Genomic DNA, 9,534 nt, shown 5'->3' with positions numbered 1-9,534 from the left:
AACGGCTGTTGTGTCATTGTATTGTGTGTCTTTATTTATGGTTGACAAAGAGTTTAATAACAAGCAGGTAATGAGCAACAATTCTATTATTCTATAGAAACAGCATCTAATGATTCATAATGGAATTGAAACCTTTTATGAACCGAATACACTACCTATACTAAACAATCATGAATTCAAAGCTCTTCGTATGCTCTTTTGAATATAACTGATATGAAGATAACTGCATTGAAAAATTAAACTCCTATTGTTAAAACAGATGGATGGTTTTACTAATATTACCTTGCCTCATAGATGTATTTGAAAAAGTCTAGTATGGAAACCTTGTCTAGTATGGAAACCTTGTGATTGTTACATAAAATGGAAGACAACTTCGACTACAAATTAAAGAGCAATTCCAGGATGCAGAACAAGTCATTGTTCTGTGATGACACAAGCATTTTTCTAGCTGATAATTTATCGAAAAATAGTTAAGTTATATACAACCACCACCCCCACCCGCTGGATATGATTGTCATAAAATGCTTTCATACTACATCAATAATCTGGTAAATCAAACTGCTAAATTTATGTTTATTCAAATCTATTTATCAGAAGCAATAAAAACATAACATAATAGAGCCCCCAAGTTCGAATCAATAATTCAGTGAAACAGCACGAATGAGTTCTGTAACATTTCATGGCAGCTAGAGAGCGTAAAAAAAAGTTGTCTTGACCCTACCGACACCGTCCTCCGAAAGATCTTTCAACTTATCAGCCAGCGGCTAAATCACTCCCCTTCGCCCGTGCGTCACTCCACCCTCGTCAAGCTTCATCAAACGGTGTCAATCCGATTTGGTGAATTTGCATTGAATAATATGCTTCATTACACGTAATGCAAAAAGTTTCCTTTTTTTTGTCCCGCTGTCTTCGCCTAGCGTCGCCGTCTGTCGGTTTTATCATATTCGTGCTAATTCAACTTTATTCGATATCTTTGTACCGTGTCTCATCCATTCGATGGAATGGCGCATCAAACAAAATAGCGAAAAAAAACTGTACTCGCGGAGAAAGTCGGTTTTCGTTTTTGTTTATACTTTCGAATTGATTGGACAGATGAACAGCGATGTTTGTTGCTGAAGGGCTGAAGTTTGATGTTTGATCGATTTGAGCCGTGTAGTCGTTTTTTGAGCAAAGAGGTTTTTTTGAGAAAATTATGTTTTCTGACTGATTCAAAAGAACGGTGGCACGGAATAGTAAACAAATTTGTGCTGTCGTTGTAATTGTGGAAAAATAAATATTCAACGAAATCTAAAACAATCAATCAGTACTAGTGTTTAATTTAATAATTATCACGGCAAAGTGCAATCATATAATAATGTTTCCATATGCAATCATGTGCTTATCATAATAAAGAGTCCGAATCGTTATTTTATAAAATAAACAGAAACTTTACAAATTAATTACAATGGCATTTAATGGCCTTGATCCAGTGCAAAACAAACACAAATTACTTCAGTATTTGATATACAAAAAATTAACCAATCAGTTGAAAACAATATATCCATGGTGTTATACAATGTAATAAAGTGTCAAAAAAGATGCTAATATATGCGATTGTACCTGAGTAATAACTCGGAAATGCCAGTAGGGGGAAATACCACTTGAAAGGGTAATTTGTGAAAAAATAATATCCGTGTTCTGTTGAATGCGTGGGAATTCATGCTGAGTGCTGGGTAGTGTGGCGCTTAAAACAACCTGAGCTTTTTCAAATCAGCAAAGGTGGCATTCATTTTCTAGTATACATTATATCGTGATATATTGGCCGTTGCATTTTTTTATAAATCTAGTAAGGAAATGGAAATCAGTGTGTTAAATTTCCTAAAGTAAGCAACGTAAAAAATATAGAGTTAAGGCAAAACGGTTTTCATTCAAAACGGATTCTACAACGCTAATGATAATAAATTTCATACTTTTTAGAGTGTCAAAATTATGTCTTCCTAGGAGAAAATTAAAAAAAAGTAATAAATAATCTGTGTTCTTCTGGGCTATAAATTCTACTCAAAACAAAACAACTTTAGCAATAACGCTAAATGCTTCGAGACATTCCAGGATTAATTTTCTGTCAATAATTTATGGTGTTTTGAAATAAGAAGATAATGACCGCAAAAAATTCTCCAAACACTCAAAATCGTAAATGAACTATAAACGATTCTGAAGATGTTTAAATGTAAAGTTTATATCTGAAATCGCTAAAAAATGGTCTTGAACCGAATAATAGAAAATCCGCGGAATGAGCTCAAAGCGAACTTCTCCTTGTTACTACTTGTTTAAATGATAGACGCTTGTATCTTGTATCAAGTTAATAACTTCCCTTGTATCAAGTTCATAACTATCCATCGCTAATTAAATAACTCTCTGTAAATAAAATGGTTGCCCTGAAAAGATTGAAAATGGTAACCGGTATCCATTTATGACCTCTGTATCATCTTAGTTTCGTGAAGAGACCGATAGTAGCCGCAAACAGACGTAGTCGGCTGAGATCCCGCAGCATACATGTCTGCACGAAATTTGCGCTCTACACGACGCTGATTCCCCCGGTAGTACTCTACGGCCATGAGTGTTAGTCGATAAAGGAGGCCGACCAGTTAGCACTTGGAGTCTTCGAGCGTAGGATCCTACATTAAATACACAGTGCAACAAAAATTGCCTTTTTTCTGCCTTGGTTTCTATATATAATTTTTTTGTGTATTTTGATGCAAAACCAAATTTCCCCGAGTTTAAACATATTTCTACTTAAGGGCCATTTTGAATTTTTGAAAAATCGGAAATTTTCGATGTTTTTTTCGACGCCATTTTGTTTTAAGACCAAACATCAAAATTCTAAGAGTTTATCCACATATTAGCATCTTCTTACCCATAGTTAATACGTAATGTGGCGGTTTCGTGTTATCGGTGAGAGTGACGTCAATGTTGAAATCCGTTAAAGATTCGTGCAATTTCGGTTCTTTTTCGGTGGCGGAGCACGTTTCCCGCTAGCCCTTGCCTTGCCATAAGTGTGTGTGAGCAAGTGCAAGGTGAACAAGGAAAAGCGCGAGAAGTGCAAGTGCAGGATGACCGTTGCTCTTGCGTGCGGCACGTTCTCGCACTAGCATGATGATTCACAGAGGACGCGGGAATTAAAGGATAAGTATTAGTGTTGGTAACGTTTTGCCTGTGTTTTTTGTTTGATTTGCATGGCAAAAGGGAACCACTGTTTTTTTTTCGGCTTTTCACGACGCTGTTAGCTTCGTATCCTCTCCGGTATGGCATCGGCCTTGCAGTGCGTGCTGAGACTTGAGGGGTGCAGACTGTAGGATTGTCGTGAGTTTGTGATTTCTTTTGTTTTTGTGCAGTTTATATGAGGATGATATATATGTGTGAGGTATAGTTTTTTTTTCGCGTTCATCGAGCTGTCTCGTTATTTGTGTGCGCAGTGGACTGACGTCGGTAGGGATACTGTACATACCCTGCTTGCGTTGTCAGCCGTTTCTGAATCAATTGGGTTATTTATTTATTTATTTTTATTTTGGAAGATACATATCTGGTTGCATTGCTCTCAGTATATGGAGATTTGTTAAAGCGTGATTTCATGGAGTCGCTTTGTTTGCCAAAGTCTATACTCAATAGACAGAATTGCTCCAATAGGAGGGATGTTTTAAACCTTTGAACACGTTGGTTTTTACATGACGGAATGAGTAGCAGTACAACATAATTTAGAGATATATCTTTCGCGCTCCGACTGGACGGTTACGAATATTTTGAGCAGTTTTATGCCCTTGTTTAATGATTTTTCTAGCTTTTGAGTAAATACTGAAACACATAGACAACTTTTAATTTAATTAAGTAGAAATCTTGTCGGTGAGCATGGCAAATAAATTTTGACTGCAATTGTTTTGGCATTTTGTCAAATCTAATTTGTACTCGGTCTTGTTAGATATGCATATTTGCATTTTTTAAAATTTTCTAGCTATGAATGCATGAAACTTTGCCAGTTTTTTCATACTCAGTAGGTATCTTCGCTTTATTATTCAAGAAGTAAGTGGTAATCAACGCTAAATACCGTGTCTCCGCGCGTATGCGTCGGTAAGAGAGAATAGAGCGGTCGCGCATAACTTTCCGAAGTAAACGTGTTTTCGGCCCAGGTGAGCTTTGCTCAACTATGGATTTTCGGTGTGTTGTGACTTTCGATGTGTACCAAACCATTTATTCGCAGACTGTCCACCCGTAGGTTCTTTTTCAGCACGCAGTGATTCGGAATAGGTTCCGTTCGTTCGATAAATATCGTGAATAATTAATCGCGACAAAACATCGTAATTAATCGCCACCAAATATCGCAATTATTTGCAATTAATATCAGGATTATACGCGACTCGTCTGTCGAACGGCGATGGCCAAGCAAATAGGCCGTTTTTGAAGTTCTCTTGCTGACCGCTTGCAGTATGTGTTGAGGGCCTAAATATTTACTTTTTTCTTATTTTTGGGTAATGCATATCTGGTTGCTTCGTAACATTGTGTAGTCAGCTGAGATAAATCAATGAGAGATACGTTTCGGTAGTTGCATAATGACTTCTTAAACAGATTTTCGAATATTTGAGTGTGTTTTGATTAGGTTGTAGGTCCGGTATCCTCGCGTGCGCTTTATTTTTGCGGTGTTACATCATCAACCGGAATGAGTTCGGATCGCGTTATGATTTCCGTAAAAGATATCATGAACTCGTACGCGCGATAATAACAAATATCCCGGTATTAGAACTCAGCGCATCGTTTACCAAAACGAAATCTGCTGCAAACCTAACCCTTTTCTCCAACATCCCAGTGATTTCTCGTGGAAGTGCAGAGGTGTTCTCGGCTTCCAATAAAGCGAGTATCACGTCAACATATTCCTATACACACTCCTTCTTTGACCTGCATTCGGATGCGGCCGGCGCTGGTATTGTCTAATATAAAGATTAAGGTCACCAGTCTTCACACATTGAGGATGAATGTTAATCCCAAGCATCATCCATTGGTTCTCTGTGTAATTACAGCTGATCTGGCAATAACGGAGTAGCAACCGCGGGCGGTCAATCATGCTCATGCTCATGCTCATATTAGCATCTTCTTACCCATCTTTTAAAAGAAACAGATCATAAATCGGATTAAAACTGAGCTCAAAACGGTGATCCTACGAAAACGGTTTTGGCATGGTTTAAGTATATATCACAAAGCAAAATAATATCTGAGCATTAATGTCTGAGCATTAATGTTAATGCGCTAATATCTAAAAGTGGTAATCAAATCATGCCTTATATTGAGAAAAAAAGTCTCAGGAATCGATTGGTAGGTGCCTGATCCAACATGTCAATTTTGCCCCAATTCCCCTACAATACTAAAATAGGTTTTTCTCGACGTTAGATTAACTTATTTGAAATCTCTTCAATGTAATATCAAGAGTGTAAGCAATACTCAAAGATACAATAGCAATTTGTCCTCACATGATCCTCCTGCTTTTGCGGGAGAGGGTTACATTTATGGCTAGGTCCGGTCAAAACATAAAAATCTCGCTTCAGCTATGAGACAGAATCATCGCGTCGATGAAGTCAAATGCGACCCCCGCAAAAAGGAGAGGATCATGTGAAGGCAAATTATTATTGTATCTTAGAGTATCTCTTACCTTCTTGATATTACATTGAACAGATTTCAAATAAGTTAATTCAACGTCGTGATAAACCTATTTTAGTATTGTAGGATAATTTGGGCAAAATCGACATGTGGACAACTCTTAGAATTTTGATATTTGGTCTTAAAATAAAATGGCGTCGAAAAAACATCGGAAATTTCCGATTTCTCAAAAATTCAAAATGGCACCATTGTTGCCCCTTAAGTTGAAATATGTTCAAACTCTGGGTAATTTATTTTAGCAGCAAACTTCATCAAAAATTCATACATGAAAGCCAAGGCAAAAAAATTGTTGCACTGTGATATTCTGCGGGAAACTAGAAACCCTGCTACTAAGCTGATCAAATACGGCAGGCTACAATGGGCTGGCAACTAATGTAGGAGGAGCGCCCAGCGACTATAATATTCAGCAAAGAGCTCGAAAGAGGTCGGCTACTCCGTGGTAGACCCCGTACTCGTTGGAGGTGTGAAGTGGATGAGGACGTCCGATCGGCGGGTGCTAGGGGCGATTGGAGAAGACTTGCCCAAGATCGAGTGAGTCATTACCGACCTGTCACCACAAGAGTAGAAGTAAGTATTATCTCGGTTTCGTAAATACCTATCTTATAGGGGTATTTCTCCATTGCTGGTTGTTTTGCAAAAGCCCAAAATTACCACCCTGGACTTAAAAACGTTGTCTGAGGTCGATTTTACACTTATGGGCATTTTTGGACCGAAATTCACCATCTTGAATTTCGAATTAGGTCCGGGAGTCGAGTTCAGACCTCTGGGCATTATTCTGGTTCCGAAAATATTCATATAGAGGACTTGGAACTTGGGTTGTTTTCCAAATTCAGAGCATCAGTTCGACTTCAGAAATACCCATATGGATTTCGGCCATTATTGTTATTTTGTTCACCATAAACCACCTCCATCTTGGATTTCGAATTAAGCATCTGGAAAAGATTTCCGGTCTCTGGGTTAGATGATAAGGTCGAACTGCCTCCTTTTGTGGACCACTCGCCATATTAACTCAATTTATGCGGGATTTCCTGAAATTTCTATCGGGAAGCATCTTAACCAGCTAATGTGTATCAGAATCACGAAAAACAATAATAGAGTAGAATTATCTTAGATGAACCACTTCCTTCATTGGAGCTCCCTGACGAAAACCTGTTTATTCTCCGGTACACCTTAATTGGAGTTTACGAATGTTTCTCGTGATTCTGATGGAGATTGGCTGAATAAAATGTTTCCCGAAGAAAATTTTCAGGAAATCCCTCGAGGTTTCATATACTTAAAATGAGTTAATCTTATTAAAATATTGCTGCATAAGACAGGGTAGAACTACCTTGGATGGACCACTGCCTTTAGTGGACCAATTTATTTTCTTGGTGTAAGTGAATTAACATTTTTTCTATGGTGGACCAATAATCAGATTATCAATTTTTGTGAAAACTCGAGGGATTTTTTGGAGATCTTCCATCGGAAAACATCTTAACCAACCATTCTGCATCAGAATCAAATTGGAGTTTATAAATGTTGGTGATGCAGATTGGCTGGATAAATTGGCATAAATTGAGGTAATCTAACGAGTGGTCCACTAAAGGGATGGGGTCCAATATAGGTTAAATAGCAATTTACAAATGTTTCTCGTGATTCTTTCGGATTTGGGTAAATTAATCTACATTACTTAACGCCAGATTAATTTCCATCAAGAAACATCTCGTCCGACCAATTTGATTCAGAATCACGAGAATCATGTGTTAATGCCGATTTGTGTTATATAAGTAGAAATCGAGTTATTCTGAAGAATGGTTCACTATAGAAAAGAGGACCACTTTACCCTAGCTGGATAAGATGTTTCACGTTGAAAGTCCAAGGTAGTTTTACCCTAATAAAACAATCATTTCTAAATAGAGAAAAGCGAAAAAAGATATTAAAAGCCTTCTTTAATACATCTTTTATAACCACCCAAAGGACCAACAGGAAAAAAGAGGTGATTGCAAAGTTTCCTTGAAACAAGGCCTTTAAAGCTTGAAAATATAACATATGGAGTAAATTAATTGTTTTTGTAATTGACTTCAGAAATACCCATATGGATTTCGGCCATTATTGTTATTTTGTTCACCATAAACCACCTCCATCTTGGATTTCGAATTAAGCATCTGGAAAAGATTTCCGGTCTCTGGGTTAGATGATAAGGTCGAACTGCCTCCTTTTGTGGACCACTCGCCATATTAACTCAATTTATGCGGGATTTCCTGAAATTTCTATCGGGAAGCATCTTAACCAGCTAATGTGTATCAGAATCACGAAAAACAATAATAGAGTAGAATTATCTTAGATGAACCACTTCCTTCATTGGAGCTCCCTGACGAAAACCTGTTTATTCTCCGGTACACCTTAATTGGAGTTTACGAATGTTTCTCGTGATTCTGATGGAGATTGGCTGAATAAAATGTTTCCCGAAGAAAATTTTCAGGAAATCCCTCGAGGTTTCATATACTTAAAATGAGTTAATCTTATTAAAATATTGCTGCATAAGACAGGGTAGAACTACCTTGGATGGACCACTGCCTTTAGTGGACCAATTTATTTTCTTGGTGTAAGTGAATTAACATTTTTTCTATGGTGGACCAATAATCAGATTATCAATTTTTGTGAAAACTCGAGGGATTTTTTGGAGATCTTCCATCGGAAAACATCTTAACCAACCATTCTGCATCAGAATCAAATTGGAGTTTATAAATGTTGGTGATGCAGATTGGCTGGATAAATTGGCATAAATTGAGGTAATCTAACGAGTGGTCCACTAAAGGGATGGGGTCCAATATAGGTTAAATAGCAATTTACAAATGTTTCTCGTGATTCTTTCGGATTTGGGTAAATTAATCTACATTACTTAACGCCAGATTAATTTCCATCAAGAAACATCTCGTCCGACCAATTTGATTCAGAATCACGAGAATCATGTGTTAATGCCGATTTGTGTTATATAAGTAGAAATCGAGTTATTCTGAAGAATGGTTCACTATAGAAAAGAGGACCACTTTACCCTAGCTGGATAAGATGTTTCACGTTGAAAGTCCAAGGTAGTTTTACCCTAATAAAACAATCATTTCTAAATAGAGAAAAGCGAAAAAAGATATTAAAAGCCTTCTTTAATACATCTTTTATAACCACCCAAAGGACCAACAGGAAAAAAGAGGTGATTGCAAAGTTTCCTTGAAACAAGGCCTTTAAAGCTTGAAAATATAACATATGGAGTAAATTAATTGTTTAATTTATTTATTTACCTATAGTGTCGGAATAACTCAATTTATCTTAACATAAATCGGAACATAGGATAAATTATCTTATAGTGGACCCCTTTCCTATAGTTTATGCGAAAGCTCAAGGGACTTTTAGAAATCTTTCATCGGGAAACGTCTTTGCCAGGCAATCGGCTTCACAAACGTTTACGAATCCCGATTTATGTCAGAAGAAATTGAGTTAATCTGGCTGGTGGTCCACTATAGGGTAAATAAATTAAAGAAATATTTCTGAAAATGCCTGGAGTTTTCGCATAAATTAAGTTTATTTTGCGGGTGGTCCACTTTTGAAAAAGGATCCACTATAGGTTAATTTACAGTACTGGATGTTGAACTCCCTGTATCTTTTTTAATATAAGGTATATGAACTCGATGAATTCGGATAAGTTGTAGTATTTCTAATATACTAACGATTGGTATAATAATTTTGTCAAAGAATTGCATATCAAATTCACACTTCAGCATAATTGTACTTAAGCTCTATTTTTGCTTGGTCAAAATAAAGTACGCATTCTTTATATCATCATCAGTTTACTATTTCTCAGCTCAGATAATTTATTTTTTA

The sequence above is a fragment of the Wyeomyia smithii genome, chromosome 3 (genome assembly GCF_029784165.1).
Source record: "Wyeomyia smithii strain HCP4-BCI-WySm-NY-G18 chromosome 3, ASM2978416v1, whole genome shotgun sequence".
Taxonomy (NCBI): Eukaryota; Metazoa; Arthropoda; class Insecta; order Diptera; family Culicidae; genus Wyeomyia; species Wyeomyia smithii.
The sequence above is the reverse complement of the archived record's forward strand: the minus strand, read 5'-3'. Positions refer to the sequence as shown.